Consider the following 16038-nt stretch of genomic DNA (forward strand, 5'->3'; position numbering starts at 1 on the left):
TGTGGGAGCCAATATGAGCATCCAGGTTCCGCTATTAGTTATTGACCGGAGACGTGTCTCGGTCATGTCTACATAGTTCTCGAACCCGTAGGGTCCGCACGCTTAAAGTTCGATGACGATCGGTATTATGAGTTTATGTGTTTTGATGTACCGAAGGTAGTTCGGAATCCCGGATGAGATCGGGAACATGAGGAGGAGTCTCGAAATAGTCGAGACGTAAAGATCAATATATTGGACGACTATATTCGGACTTCGGAAAGGTTCCGAGTGATTCTGGTATTTTTGAGAGTACCAGAGAGTTACGGGAATTCGCCGGGGAGTATATGGGCCTTATTGGGCCATACGGGAATAGAGGAGAGAGGCCCCCTCTGGTCCGAATTGGACAAGGGGTGCAGTCCCGTTTTCCTTCTCCCTCTCCCCCTCTTTCGTTCTCTCCTACTCCAGAAAGGAAAGGGGAATCCTACTAGGACTTCGGAGTCCTAGTAGGACTCCCCACTCTTGGCGCGCCGCCTCTAGGGCCGGCCTCTCCCTCCCTCCTTTATATACGGGTGCAGGGGGGCACCTCTAGACACAACAATTGATCTCTTGATCTCTTAGCCGTGTGCGGTGCCCCCCTCCACCATATTCCACCTCGGTAATATCGTAGCGGTGCTTAGGCGAAGCCCTGCGTCGGTAGCATCATCGACATCGTCATCACACCGTCGTGATGATGGAACTCTCCCGCAAAGCTCTGTTGGATCGGAGTTCGTGGGACGTCATCGAGCTGAACGTGTGCTGAACTCGGAGGTGCCATACGTTCGGTACTTCATCGGTCGGATCGTGAAGACGTACGACTACATCAACCGCGTTGTGCTAACGCTTCCGCTTTCGGTCTACGAGGGTACATGGACAACACTCTCCCCTCTTGTTGCTATGCATCACCATGATCTTGCGTGTGCGTAGGTATTTTTTTAAAATTACTACGTTCCCCAACAGTGACATCTGAGCCTGGTTTTATGCGTAGATGTTATATGCACGAGTAGAACACACGTGAGTTGTGCGCGATACAAGTCATACTGCTTACCAGCATGTCATACTTTGGTTCGGCGGTATTGTTGGATGAAGCGGCCCAGACCGACATTACGCGTATGCTTACGCGAGACTGGTTCTACCGACGTGCTCTGCACATAGGTGGCTGGCGGGTGTCAGTTTCTCCAACTTTAGTTGAATCGAGTGTGGCTACGCCCGATCCTTGAGAAGGTTAAAACAGCACTAACTTGACGAACTATCATTGTGGTTTTGATGCGTAGGTAAGAACGGTTCTTGCTCAGCCGGTAGCAGCCACGTAAAACTTGCAACAACAAAGTAGAGGACGTCTAACTTATTTTTTCAGGGCATGTTGTGATGTGATATGGTCATGACATGATGCTAAATTTTATTGTATGAGATGATCATGTTTTGTAACAAAGTTATCGGCAACTGGCAGGAGCCATATGGTTGTCGCTTTATTGTATGCAATGCAATCATCCTGTAATTGCTTTACTTTATCACTAAGCGGTAGCGATAGTCGTAGAAGCAAAAGGTGGCAAAACGACAACGATGCTATGATGAAGATCAAGGTGTCACGCCGGTGACGATGATGATCATGACGGTGCTTCGGAGATGGTGATCACAAGCACAAGATGATGATGGCCATATCATATCACTTATAATGATTGTATGTGATGTTTATCCTTTATGCATCTTATTTTGCTTTGATTGACGGCAGCATTATAAGATGATCTCTCACTAAATTTCTAGGTATAAGTGTTCTCCCTGAGTATGCACCGTTGCGAAAGTTCTTCGTGCTGAGACACCACGTGATGATCGGGTGTGATAGGCTCTACGTTCAAATACAACGGGTGCAAAAAAGTTGCACACACGGAATACTCAGGTTAAACTTAACGAGCCTAGCATATACATATATGGCCTCGGAACACTGAGACCAAAAGGTCGAGCATGAATCATATAGTAGATATGATCAACATAGTGATGTTCACCATGGAAAACCACTCCATCTCACGTGATGATCAGACCTGGCTTAGTTGATTTGGATCACGTGATCACTTAAATGATTAGAGAGATGTCTATCTAAGTGGGAGTTCTTAAGTAATGTGATTAATTGAACTTTAATTTATCATGAACTTAGTCCTAATAGTATTTTGCAAATTATGTCGTAGATCAATAGCTCGCGTTATTGCTTCCCTATGTTTATTTTGATATGTTCCTAGAGAAAAATATGTTGAAAGATGTTAGTAGTAATGATGCGGATTGGATCCGTGATCTAAGGATTATGCTCACTGCTACACAGAAGAATTATGTCCTTCATGCACCACTAGGTGACATACCTATTGCAGGAGCAGATGCAGATGTTATGAACGTTTGGCTAGCTCAATATGATGACTACTTAATAGTTTTGTGCACCATGCTTAACGACTTAGAATCGGTACTTCAAAGACGTTTTGAACGTCATGGACGATATGAGATGTTCCAGGAGTTGAAGTTAATATTTCAAGCAAATACCCGAGTTGAGAGATATGAAGTCTCCAACAAGGTCTATAGCTAAAAGATGGAGGTGAATTTCTCAACTAGTGAGCACATGCTCAGATTGTCTTGGTACTACAATTACTTGAATCAAGTGGGAGTTAATCTTCCAGTTAATATAGTGATTGACAGAGTTCTCTAGTCACCATCGCCAAGTTACTGGAACTTCGTGATGAACTATAGTATGCAAGGGATGACGAAAACGATTCCCGAGCTCTTCGTGATGTTGAAATCGACAAAGGTAGAAATCAAGAAAGAGCATCAAGTGTTGATGATTGACAAGACTACTAGTTTCAAAAAAAGGGCAAAGGGATAGAAAGGGAACTTCACGTAGAATGGCAAGCAAGTTGTCATTCCCATGAAGAAACCCAAAGCTGGATCAAAGCCTGAAACTGAGTGCCGCTACTGCAAAGGAAATGGTCACTAGAAGCGGAAATGCCCTGAATATTTGGTAGATAAGTAGGATGGCAAAGTGAACAAGGGTATATTTGATATACATGTGATTAATGTGTACCTTACTAGTGTTATAGTAGCCCCTGGGTATTTGATACTTGTTCGGTTGCTAAAAAATTAGTAACTCGAAACAGGCGTTACAGAATAAACTGAGACTAGTTGAGGGTGAAGTGATGATGAGTGTTGGAAGTAGTTCCAAGATTGATATGATCATCATCGCACACTCCCTATACTTTCAGGATTAGTGTTAAACCTAAATAAATGTTATTTGGTGTTTGCGTTGAGCATGAATATGATTTGATCATGTTTATTGCAATACAGTTATTCATTTAAAGTCAGAGAATAATTGATGTTCTTTTTACATGAATAAAACCTTCAATGGTCATACACCCAATGAAAATAGTTTGTTGGATCTCGATTGTAGTGATACACATATTCATAATATTGATGCCAAAAGATGCAAAGTTAATAATGATAGTGCAACTTATTTGTGGCACTGCCGTTTGGGTCATATCGGTGTAAAGCGCATGAAGAAACTCCATAAAGATGGATTTTCGGAACCACTTGGTTATGAATCATTTGATGCTTGCGAACCGTGCCTTTTAGGCAAGATGACTAAAACTCCGTTCTCCGGAACAATGGAACGAGCTACTGACTTGTTGGAAATAATACATACCGATGTATGCGGTCCAATGAGTGCTGATGCTCGTGGCGAGTATCGTTATTATCTGACCATCATAAATGATTTGAGAAGATATGCGTATATCTACTTAATGAAGCACAAGTCTGAAACATTTGAAAAGTTCAAAGAATTACAGAAGTGAAGTGGAGAATCATTGTAACAAGAAAATAAAGTTTCTACAGTCTGATCGTAGAGGAGAATATTTGAGTTACGAGTTTGGCCTTCATTTAAAATAATGTGGAAAAGTTTCACAGCTCACGCCACATGGAGCACCACAGCGTAATGGTGTGTGCGAACTCATAACCGCACTTTATTGGATATGGTGTGATCTATGATGTATCTTACCGATTTACCACAATCGTGTTGGGGTTATGCATTAGAGACAACTACATTCACTTTAAATAGGGCACCATCAAAATCCGTTGAGACGACGCCTTATTAACTGTGGTTTGGCAAGAAACCAAAGTTGTCGTATCTTAAAGTTTGGGACTGCGATGCTTATGTGAAAAAGTTTCAACCTGATAAGCTCAAACCCAAATCGGAGAAGTGCGTCTTCATAGAATACCCAAAGGAAACTATTGGGTACACCTTCTATCACAGATCCGAAGGCACGTTATTCATTGCTAAGATGGATCCTTTCTAGAGAAGGAGTTTCTCTTGAAAGAAGTGAGTGGGAGGAAAGTAGAACTTGATGAGGTAACTATACCTGCTCCCTTATTAGAAAGTAGTACATCACAGAAATCAGTTAATGTGATTCCTACACCAATTAGTGAGGAAGCTAATGATGATGATCATAAAGCTTCAGATCAAGTTACTACCGAACCTCATAGGTCTTCCAGAGTAAGATCCGCACCAGAGTGGTATGGTAATCCTGTTCTGGAAGTCATGTTACTAGACCATGATGAACCTACAAACTATGAGGAAGCGATGATGAGCCCAGATTCCGCAAAATGGCTTGAAGGCCATGAAATCTGAGATGGGATCCATATATGAGAACAAAGTGTGGTCTTTGGTGGACTTGCCCGATGATCGGCAGACCATAGAAAATAAATGGATCTTCAAGAGGAAGACATACGCTGATAGTAGTGTTACTATCTACAAAGCTCAACTTGTCACAAAAAGTTTTTCGACAAAGTTCAAGGTGTTGACTACGATGAGATTTTCTCACTCGTAGCGATGCTTAAGTCTGTACGAATCATGTTAGCAAGTAGCCACATTTTATGAAATCTGGCAAATGGATGTCAAAACTACATTCCTTAATGGATTTCTTAAAGAAGAGTTGTATATGATGCAACTAGAAGGTTTTGTCAATCCTAAAGGTGCTAGCAAAATGTGCAAGCTCCAGCGATCCATCTATGGACTGGTGCAAGCATCTCGGAATTGGAATATACACTTTGATGAGTTGATCAAAGCATATAGTTTTATACAGACTTTTGGAGAAGACCTGTATTTACAAGAAAGTGAGTGGGAGCTCTATAGCATTTCTAAAACTATATGTAGATGACATATTGTTGATTGGAAATGATATAGAAATTCTGTATAGCATAAAAGGATACTTGAATAAGAGATTTTTTCAAAGACCTCGGTAAAGCTGCTTACACATTGAGCATCAAGATCTATAGAGATAGATCAAAACGCTTGATAAGATTTTTCAATGAGTACATACCTTGATAAGATTTTGAAGTAGTTCAAAATAGAACAGTCAAAGAAGGAGTTCTTGCCTGTGTTGTAAAGGTGTGAAGTTGAGTAAGAGTCAAAAAACCCGACTATGGCAGAAAATAGAAAGAGAATGAAAAGTCATTCCCTATGCCTCAGTCATAGGTTCTATAAAGTATGCAATGCTGTGTACCAGACCTATTTATACCTTGCTCTGAGTTTGGCAAGGGAGTACAATTTTGATCTAAGAGTAGATCACTAGACAGTGGTCAAGAATATCCTTAGTGATGACTAAGGAAATATTTCTCGATTATGGAGGTGATAAAAGAGCCCGTCGTAAAGGTTACATCGGTGCAGGCTTTTACACCAATCCAGATGATTCTAAGTCTCAATCTGGATACATATTGAAAGTGGGAGCAATTAGCTAGAGTAGCTCCGTGCAGAGCATTTTAGACATAGAATATTTGCAAAATACATATGGCTCTGAATGTGACAGACCCGTTGACTAAACTTCTCTCACGAGCAAAACATGATCATACCTTAGTAATCTTTGGGTGTTAATCACATAGCAATGTGAACTAGATTAGTGACTCTAGTAAACCCTTTGGGTGTTTATCACATGACGATGTGAACTATGGGTATTAATCACATACAGATGTGAATACTGGTGTTAAATCACATAGCGATGTGAACTAGATTATTGACTCTAGTGCAAGTGGGAGACTGAAGGAAATATGCCCTAGAGGCAATAATAAAGTTATTATTTATTTCCTTATTTCATGAAAAATGTTTATTATTCATGCTAGAATTGTATTAACCGGAAACATAATACATATGTGAATACATAGACAAACATAGTGTCACTAGTATGCCTCTACTTGACTAGCTCGTAGAATCAAATATGGTTAAGTTTCCTAGCCATAGACATGAGTTTCATTTGATTAACGGTATCACATCATTAGAGAATGATGTGATTGACTTGACCCATTTCGTTAGCTTAGCACTTGATCATTTAGTATGTTGCTATTGCTTTCTTCATGACTTATACATGTTCCTATGACTATGAGATTATGCAACTCCCCTTTACCAGAGGAACACTTTGTGTGCTACCAAACGTCACAACGTAACTGGGTGATTATAAAGGATCTCTACAGGTGTCTCCGAAGGTACATGTTGAGTTGGCGTATTTCGAGATTAGGATTTGTCACTCTGATTGTCGGAGAGGTATCTCTGGGACCTCTTGGTAATGCACATCACTATAAGCCTTGCAAGCAATGTGACTAATGAGTTAGTTGCGGGATGATGCATTACATAACGAGTAAAGAGACTTGCCGGTAACGAGATTGAACTAGGTATTGAGATACTGATGATCGAATCTCGGGCAAGTAATACACCGATGACAAAGGGAACAACGTATGTTGTTATGCGGTTTGACCAATAAAGATCTTCGTAGAATATGTCGGAGCCAATATGAGCATCCAGGTTCCGCTATTGGTTATTGACCGGAGACGTGTCTCGGTCATGTCTACATAGTTCTCGAACCCGTAGGGTCCACACGCTTAAAGTTCGGTGACGATTGGTATTATGAGTTTATGTGTTTTGATGTACCGAAGGTAGTTCGGGGTCCCGGATGAGATCGGGGACATGACGAGGAGTCTCTAAATGGTCGAGACATAAAGATCGATATATTGGACGACTATATTCGAACTTCGGAAAGGTTCCGAGTGATTCGGATATTTTTCAGAGTACCGAAGAGTTACAGGAATTCGCCGGGGAGTATATGGGCCTTATTGGGCCATACGGGAATAGAGGAGAGAGGCCCCCTCTGGTCCGAATTGGACAAGGGGTGCAGCCCCCTTTTCCTTCTCCCTCTCCCCCTCTTTCCTTCTCTCCTACTCCAGAAAGGAAAGGGGAATCCTACTAGGACTTCGGAGTCCTAGTAGGACTCCCCACACTTGGCGCGCCCCCTCTAGGGCCGGCCTCTCCCTCCCTCCTTTATATACGGGTGCAGGGGGCACCTCTAGACACAACAATTGATCTCTTGATCTCTTAGCCGTGTGCGGTGCCCCCCTCCACCATATTCCACCTCGGTAATATCGTAGCAGTGCTTAAGCGAAGCCCTGCGTCGGTAGCATCATCGACATCGTCATCACGCCGTCGTGATGATGGAACTCTCCCGCAAAGCTCTGCTGGATAGGAGTTCATGGGACGTCATCAAGCTGAACGTGTGCTGAACTCGGAGGTGCCGTACGTTCGGTACTTCAACGGTCGGACCGTGAAGACGTACGACTACATCAACCGCGTTGTGCTAACGCTTCCGCTTTCGGTCTACGAGGGTACATGGACAACACTCTCCCCTCTCGTTGCTATGCATCACCATGATCTTGTGTGTGCGTAGGTACTTTTTTGAAATTACTACGTTCCCCAATAACTTAAGCTCCTAGACAACGCCCCCAAGAGAGAGAACGACACAGAGAGTCGTCGCTGCCTAGCCCCACGGGCATGGGTCTTCACCCGAAACTCTGACACATCGAGGAGGTTCACGGCGACGTCTTCAAAAAGAGAACGACGCCCGCAAGCATTATCGTCGCCGGCGCAAAAGCGCGGAGCTTTCGCTCGACACCCCACCCTAAGTCACCGAGGCCCTAGGACAAACGCGGCGTGCCCAGACCCTAGATCTAGATCTGGGCGACGTCCAGCAGAGGACACGCCTGAGCCACCAACTTCTACCCCTCTCGTCACCTGCACGACCAAGAAGGGAGCCACCACCGCCGACATGGCGCCTGTCGGAAAGTCAACCATGCAAACCACCATCCAGAGCCGCCGCTCCGACATCCAAGTCCAGGACCTCAGCCACTGCGCACACCACAGAGTACCAGCCACGGTAGGAAGAGCGAATGTCCACATCTTTCATTCCTAGCCCGGCATGAGCCACGGAGGTTGGGCCGGCGCCACCACAGTAGGGGCCCAAACCCTGTGTCCCCAGCCAATCCCGGTGGACTGGGGGGACACACCTCCATGATTCCCGACGGCCGTCGCCGAGTAGACTCAGACAACGCCATGTCCGTGGCCCTCGACTCCGTGTTGCCCGACAGCACCGTGAAGTCCCGACCACCACCAACGACCACCGTACCCACGGAGGGAGAGACTCGCCACCCGTGGGTACATCCCGGATCGAGCCCAATCTTACCTACCCGGAGCGGCAACTCCAACAAGCCTCGGGCCCCGATCAGATCCTCCCCAGTACGCGCCCCCGGTCATAGCCATTCTAGTCCAAGGAGAAGAAAGATCACATCCGCCACACTGCGCCGCCGATGGGGCACGGCCTCCAGAGAGTGCCGTGGAAGCCACCGGACATCGTTGTCGGAAGGGCACCCGCCGCGCCGCCGCGACCCACCAACCGCGGTGCCCTGGCCCGTGGAAGCGGCCTGCACCGGCGCCACACGGGAGGGGACGAGAAGGCCCGCCACCGCCACCGCCGGCCAGGCTTTGCCTGGGCGCGCCCTGTGGCGGCGGCTGGGGAGGAGGGGGCGGGAGGAGGGGAGGAGACCTGCGGCGGCTAGGGTTCCCTCCCCGTCGCCTGCGGGGGCGACGCGGGAGGGGTGGGTGGGTCGGGCCTGATGTGTGTTTAGTCTATATATATTTTTTGCGGGGATCTATCTATCTTTTACTCTATTCTAGTTTTTGTTAGTTTAATATTAGGTTTCTTTGTTTTGTTTTGTTTTGTTTCTAGGTGATTTCGAACTACGGACTTAGCACAATGAAAACACCAAAGTTGGAATATAGTGAGGATTTACAAGCACCAAATAAAGTCTTGCCGTGGAATTTGCAAAATTGAGATTTCCCAGCAAGACAAAATTGAAGGTCCAATACCATCGGTGTATCATGCTGGTACATACAAATGCAACGAGCCCAAGCACACCCAAATTGAACTTCCCATGAGGAAAACCAGTCCAACAATACTTAAAGCCCAGACCAAATTAAACGGATTTCAGACTTGACCCATTTCATCCAATCCAAAAACAGCCCAATATGAAAACTGACAGAAACTATGGTTTCAGTCCAAACCATTCGCAGGTTCAGGTGCAAGGTTACAAGGTCTTATTGGGCCTGTATATAGTTAGACAAGTGTGCTTGTGTGTGTGTGGTTTGACTGGAGTGGAAATGGTTGCTACCTAACATGTGCCTGCATGCATATACGAAGCTGAGGTCGATCGATCGGGGTGGTAGTGACAACGTGAGATGGGTCTGCAAAAGCTCAAAAGCCAAAGCTCACATGATACCTTGTATTTACTACTCCCTCCGTTCCTAAATGTAAATCTCCATAGATATTTCACCATGAACTACATACGGAGCAAAATGACTGAATCTACACTCTAAAATGCATATCTGCATACATCTGTATGCGAGCCATAGTGAAATCTCTATAAAGACTTATATTTAGTAACAGAGGGGTACTATCTAGCTAGGGATAGATTTTTTTAATTCCACTAAATGATTTGCCGATTGTATCACCCGCCAAGCCTCGACCGCTCATCTGGCACAGTGCATGCAACACGTGGTTGTAGTGCATTTCATTTGTGGAGTTTCCATTCTTTAGAGCATCTCCAGTCGTTCGGCCCCCTAGGGTGCCAAAAAGAGCGTCCTGGGGGTGCGCCGGCGATAAACTCGGCGCTGGGGCGGTTCGGCATCCAGCCGTCGCCCCCAGGCGCCGAATTCAGCCCAGCTTTCGGCCCAAATATGTCCAAAAATGGCCTGATAACTACGTGAATCGGCCCATATTCGGCATGGTTCGACGGGTTTCGGCATGAATTTTCACAAACAAATAGGAATCAATTAGCTCCTCACATAGTTCGGCGTGTTTCGGCGTGTTTCGTCACATAAATCAAATAGTTCACTACAAATTATATCGTTTAACAAATAAAAACTCAAGTTTCATCACATGTCATTCCCGGCCTCGCCCTTGAGCCTCCATAGGTGCTCCACCAGATTGTGTTGCAGTTCTTGATGCACCTATGGGTCTCGGATCTCCTGACGCATATTGAGGTAGTCAGTCCAGTTTGCCGATAGCTGATGATCAACTTGGACAAGAGGGCCCTGCATGTGGTATGGTTCAGTGTCAAACACTGGCTCTTCCTGCTCGCTCACAATGATCATGTTGTGCAAGATAACACAACAAGTCATGATCTCCCACATTTGATCTTTCGACCAGGTCTGAGCACTAGCCATGCTTTATCTAGTATTTCTATTAATAGAATCATTCGATAAATTGCTCATATATCCAACATTCCAAAAACCTTATTATAGGCAATTTACCCTGAGTGGTTTGGCTGCTTCCACGAGACCTCCTATGTTTGAGGGTATCCACTATAAGAGGTGGCGCGTGAGAGCAGTCTTATGGTTTCAGACCATGAGCTGCTATGACGCCACTCTTGGCAAATCTGAAGGTGAGCAAGATGCCCAACAGGCACAAGCTTTTCAGAAAATGGATACCTTGTTTAAGGCTGCTTTCTTGAGTGTTTTTGGTGAGAACATAGTTGATGCTTATGCGTCAATTGATAATGGAAAAGATATGTGGGATGCACTCGAGGCCAAGTTTGGGGTCTCGGATGCTGGCACTGAGTTGTACATCATGGAGCAATTTTATGACTACAAGATGACTGAAAAGCGCTCCGTGGTTGAGCAAGCTCATGAGATACAGTCATTTGCTAGAGAACTTCAGCACTTCAATTGTATCCTACTGGACAAGTTTATTGCCGGAGGTATCATCACTAAGCTTCCTCCCACGTGGAGGAACTCTGCTACCTCACTGAAGCATAAGAGGCAGGAGTTTTCCGTTCCGAACCTCATTGATACTCTTGATGTGGAAGAAAAGGCGAGAGCAAAGGACAACCGTGCTCGAGGTATTGAGGGAGATTCTAGTGCCAATCTGGTACAGAAGAAGAACTTCCAGCCCCACAAGTTCAAGAACAAGGGCAAGTTTGATGGTAAAGCAAAGTTTGATGGGAAGAACAAGGCTGTGCAGCACACGAACTTCAAGAAGAAGAATGACAAGAAGAAAGGTGTTTATCATGTGTGTGGAGATCCTGATTATTGGGCTCCTAGTTTCCCCAATCGCTATGACAAGCGTCATCTTGGGAAAGGCGGCAAGACCGCTAAAGTTGTCATTGGAGACACTGACATGAAGGATGTTGGGTATGGTATATTTCCAACTATTCTTTCAGTATGTCATTCTCCTGATTGGTTGATTGACACGGGTGCTAATGTGCATGTATGCGGTGATATTTCCATGTTTTCGTCTTATCAGACCGCAGGGATGCAACCGTGCTGATGGGCAACGGTTCAAGTGCTTCTGTTCGTGGGGTTGGCACGGTCGATCTGAAGTTTACTTCGGGGAAGATCATGCAGCTGAAGAATGTGCATTATGTCCCCTCCGTCAATAAAAATCTTGTCAGCGGATCTCTTCTGTGTACAGATGGCTACAAGCTTGTCTTTGAGTCGAATAAATTTGTAATTTCCAAGTATGGAACCTTTGTTGGTAAAGGCTATGAGTCAGGAGGCCTGTTTCATTTATCGTTATCAGACGTTTGCAATAAAGTTGTTAATCATATTTGCAACAATAGTGAATCAAATGTGTGGCATTCACGTCTTTGTCATGTTAACTTTGGTTGCATGTCGCGACTAGCGAAGTTGAACTTAATCCCTAGTTTCACCACTGTCAAGGGATCCAAGTGTCAAGTGTGTGTGTGCAAGGTAAGCAACCACGTAAGTCTCATGTGACTGCGAAAACGAGAAATCTTGCAACACTAGAACTCATACATTCAGATTTATGTGAAATGAATGGTGTTTTGACAAAAGGTGGAAAGTAATATTTCATGACGTTAATTGATGACTCCACTAGATACTGTCATGTGTATCTTCTGAAATCTAAGGATGAGGCTTTGAACTATTTCAAGATCTATAAAGCTGAAGCGGAAAACCAACTTGATCGAAAGATCAAGAGGCTTAGGTCTGATCGTGGTGGAGAGTATTTCTCAAATGAATTTGATTCCTTTTGTGCAGAACATGGTATAATCCATGAGAGGACGCCTCCCTATTCACCTCAGTCAAATGGGGTGGCCGAGAGGAAGAACCGTACTCTAACTGATTAGGTTAACGCCATGTTAGATACATCGAGTCTCTCCAAGGCATGGTGGGGGGAGGCGATATTGACAGCATGTCATGTCCTAAACCGAGTTCCCACGAAGAACAAAGAGATAACTCCATTCGAGGAATGGAAGAAGAAAAGGTTAAAGCTCTCTTATCTACGAACCTGGGGTTGTTTGGCAAAAGTCAATGTGCCAATTCCAAAGAAGCATAAACTGGGACCAAAAACTGTGGATTGTGTTTTCCTGGGATATGCTTTTCATAGCATTGGTTATGGATTCTTGGTTGTAAAATCTGATGTACTGACATGCATGTCGGTACGATCATGGAGTCGAATGATGCGACTTTCTTTGAAGATATCTTTCCCATGAAGGATATGGCTACCTCATCTAATCAGGAGATGCCTAGTTCATCGAATCAGGAACCAGTTAAAATTACTGAACCTGTCATTTCGATGGAACACTTTGAAAGTCCTATGGAGGAGAACAATGAAGTTCCTACTAGGAGCAAGAGACAGAGGACTGCAAAGTCTTTTGGTGATGATTTTCTTGTGTATCTCATAGATGACACTCCCAGTTCTATTTCAGAGGCCTATGCATCTGAAGATGCTGACTACTGGAAGGAAGCAGTTCGTAGCGAGATGGATTCCATCTTGGCGAATGAAACTTGGGAGATAATTGATCGTCCTTATGGGTGAAAACCTATAGGATGCAAATGGGTATTCAAGAAGAAGCTTAGGCCTGATGGTACTATTGAAAAGTACAAGGCTCGGCTCGTGGCTAAGGGTTATACCCAAAAGAATGGTGAAGACTTCTTTGATACTTACTCACCTGTTGCTCGACTGACAACTATTCGAGTTCTACTTTCACTAGCTGCCTCACATGGTCTTCTCGTTCATCAAATGGATGTTAAGACTGCTTTCCTAAATGGAGAGTTGGACGAGGAAATTTATATAGAACAATCAGATGGGTTTGTAATAGATGTTCAGGAAGGGAAAGTGTCCAAGTTGCTGAAGTCTTTGTATGGACTCAAGCAAGCACCCAAACAGTGGCATGAGAAGTTCAAAAGTACTTTAACAGCCGCAGGCTTTGTTGTGAACGAAGCTGACAAATGTTTGTACTATCGCCATGGTGGGGGCGAGGGAGTTATGCTTTGCTTGTATGTTGATGACATACTGAGTTTTGGAACAAATCTGAATGTTATTAAGGAGGTCAAGGATTTTCTATCTCGCTGTTTTGAGATGAAGGATTTAGGAGTGGCTGATGTCATTCTGAACATCAAGTTGTTGAGAGACGATGATGGTGGGATTACATTGCTTCAATCTCACTATGTGGAAAAGATCTTGAGTCGCTTTGGCTACAGTGACCGCAAGCCCTCTCCAACACCATATGATGCTAGTGTGTTGCTTCGAAAGAATTGAAGAATTGCTAGAGACCAATTGAAATATTCTCAGATTATTGGCTCGCTTATGTACTTAGCTAGTGCTACAAGACCTGACATCTCTTTTGCTGTTAGCAAACTGGGTTGGTTTGTCTCAAAACCAGGAGATGTGCATTGGAAAGCTCTAGAGAGAGTTTTGCGTTATTTGAAAGGCACTACAAATTATGGAATTCACTACACTGGGCATCCAAAGGTGCTTGAAGGGTATAGTGACTCAAACTGAATCTCAGATGCTGATGAGATAAAGGCCACAAGCGGTTATGTATTCACTCATGGAGGTGGCGCTATTTCTTGGATGTCTTGCAAGCAGACCATCTTAACGAGGTCAACAATGAAAGCAGAACTCACAGCACTAGATACAGCTACGGTCGAAGCAGATTGGCTTCGCCAACTCTTGAATGACTTGCCAGTTGTTGAGAAACTTTATGAACCGCGATAATCAAACTGTGATCACGAAAGTGAACAACTCAAAGGATAACATGAAGTCATCAAGGCACGTTCAGAGAAGGTTAAAGTCTGTCAGGAAAATGAGAAACTCCGGAGTTATTGCATTGGATTATATTCAAACGTCTAAAAATCTGGCAGATCCTTTCACTAAGGGTCTATCACGTAATGTGATAGATAATGCATCGAGGGAGATGGGTGTGAGACCCTCAATATGAGTTGTTCACAGTGGTAACCTATTCTTTGTGATCGAAGATCCCGTGAATTAGATGTGGAAGACAAGCTGTTTATCAACTGGGAGTACCCTTACTGTTAAAAATACCACTCCATGAAGATGCAATACTCTCCTAATCTGCATGGCAGGTTGATCTATATCTTAATGTGTTCTAAGTGGCTCTTTGAAGCAGAGATATTGTCCTGCAGAACATCTTTTGAAGAACGCACCTATATGAGTCTGATTGTTAAACGTCGCAATCTATGAGAGTAGGGTTCTCTCTAGTAAACTCATGAAAGGTCTCGGAGTACGACGCATAAGCTCCACCCGTGGGGAAGACCCACGGTAGCCACGTACCGGTCAAGGCTTTGTGTGAAGCTAGATTCGTAGAAAACTTGCAGTTCAAGGCCCAGTCCACTGTTCAAGTTGCTTACTAGTGTAGCATAGGGCATCAGGTGGAAGTTCAGCTTAACAGTCTCCACTGCAGTACCGGTATATAAAATAGTGTTTTGGAACCAAAGGCAAATTTTGTGTGCCTCTGGGATCTGGTGGGGGATTGCTGAAATTTTTGTCTATTTGGACCTAGACCAATGGCAGTTTCAAAAATTCCTAATAAATCCTAGAGGCCCACGCAGCCCATTCGTGCAAGGCAAGAGGTGGAACTAAAGTTTAGTCCCACATTGCTAGTTTAGAGGAAGTTGAACCTCTTTATAAGGGAGGTTCCTTCCCCACATGTATGAACATGAGAACAAGAGGGACATCCACGCGCGCTCCTCCTCCGCCGCCACGCCACGCCACGCCACGCCACGCCACGCCATGCCTCGTCACGACGCGTCACGGGTTGCGGGAATGAGCCGAGCCGATGTCTAAATTTTTGCCACGCATGATGGGTATACGAACGGTCATACAGAAGCTGAAACGTTTTGCTGTAGTGGAGACTGAATACGAACGGCGCACCTCTTCGCGTGCCGCCTGTTCGCTTCACCTCCCGTCGGAGCCTGTTCGCGTCCCTCTCCTGTGCCTATATAAGAGAGGTCGCTCCTCTCTAGAGATACACATCAGAAGGTCCTCTTCCTCTCGCCACACAGTTCCTGAGCACTGCGCTGCTGCTAAAATCTTGCCCATCCCGGTTTGCGGCGTGCCCCGCAGGTCGGGACAGTAGGCCTACAAAACCGCACCTTTTGAGTCCTGTACGGGAGAAGAGTGATAAGGTTTTTGGGGAGCACTCTGCGCGACTACTGACTTCTTCGTCACGGACGCCCCGGACTCCGACGACTACTTCCCCAACGTGGACATCCTCCTCGACGACACGGAGGACACCGACCCCAAGTCCAGTGCCTCTGCTCCTGCTGTTGTCCCGTACGTGTTTGTCCCCTTTCTATTAGAGGTTCTTCTACAGTTCCTGGTTCTAGTATTTGCCCTAGATATGTTAGACTCTATT

The sequence above is a fragment of the Triticum aestivum genome, chromosome 3B (assembly GCF_018294505.1).
Source record: "Triticum aestivum cultivar Chinese Spring chromosome 3B, IWGSC CS RefSeq v2.1, whole genome shotgun sequence".
In the NCBI taxonomy this organism is placed as follows: Eukaryota; Viridiplantae; Streptophyta; class Magnoliopsida; order Poales; family Poaceae; genus Triticum; species Triticum aestivum.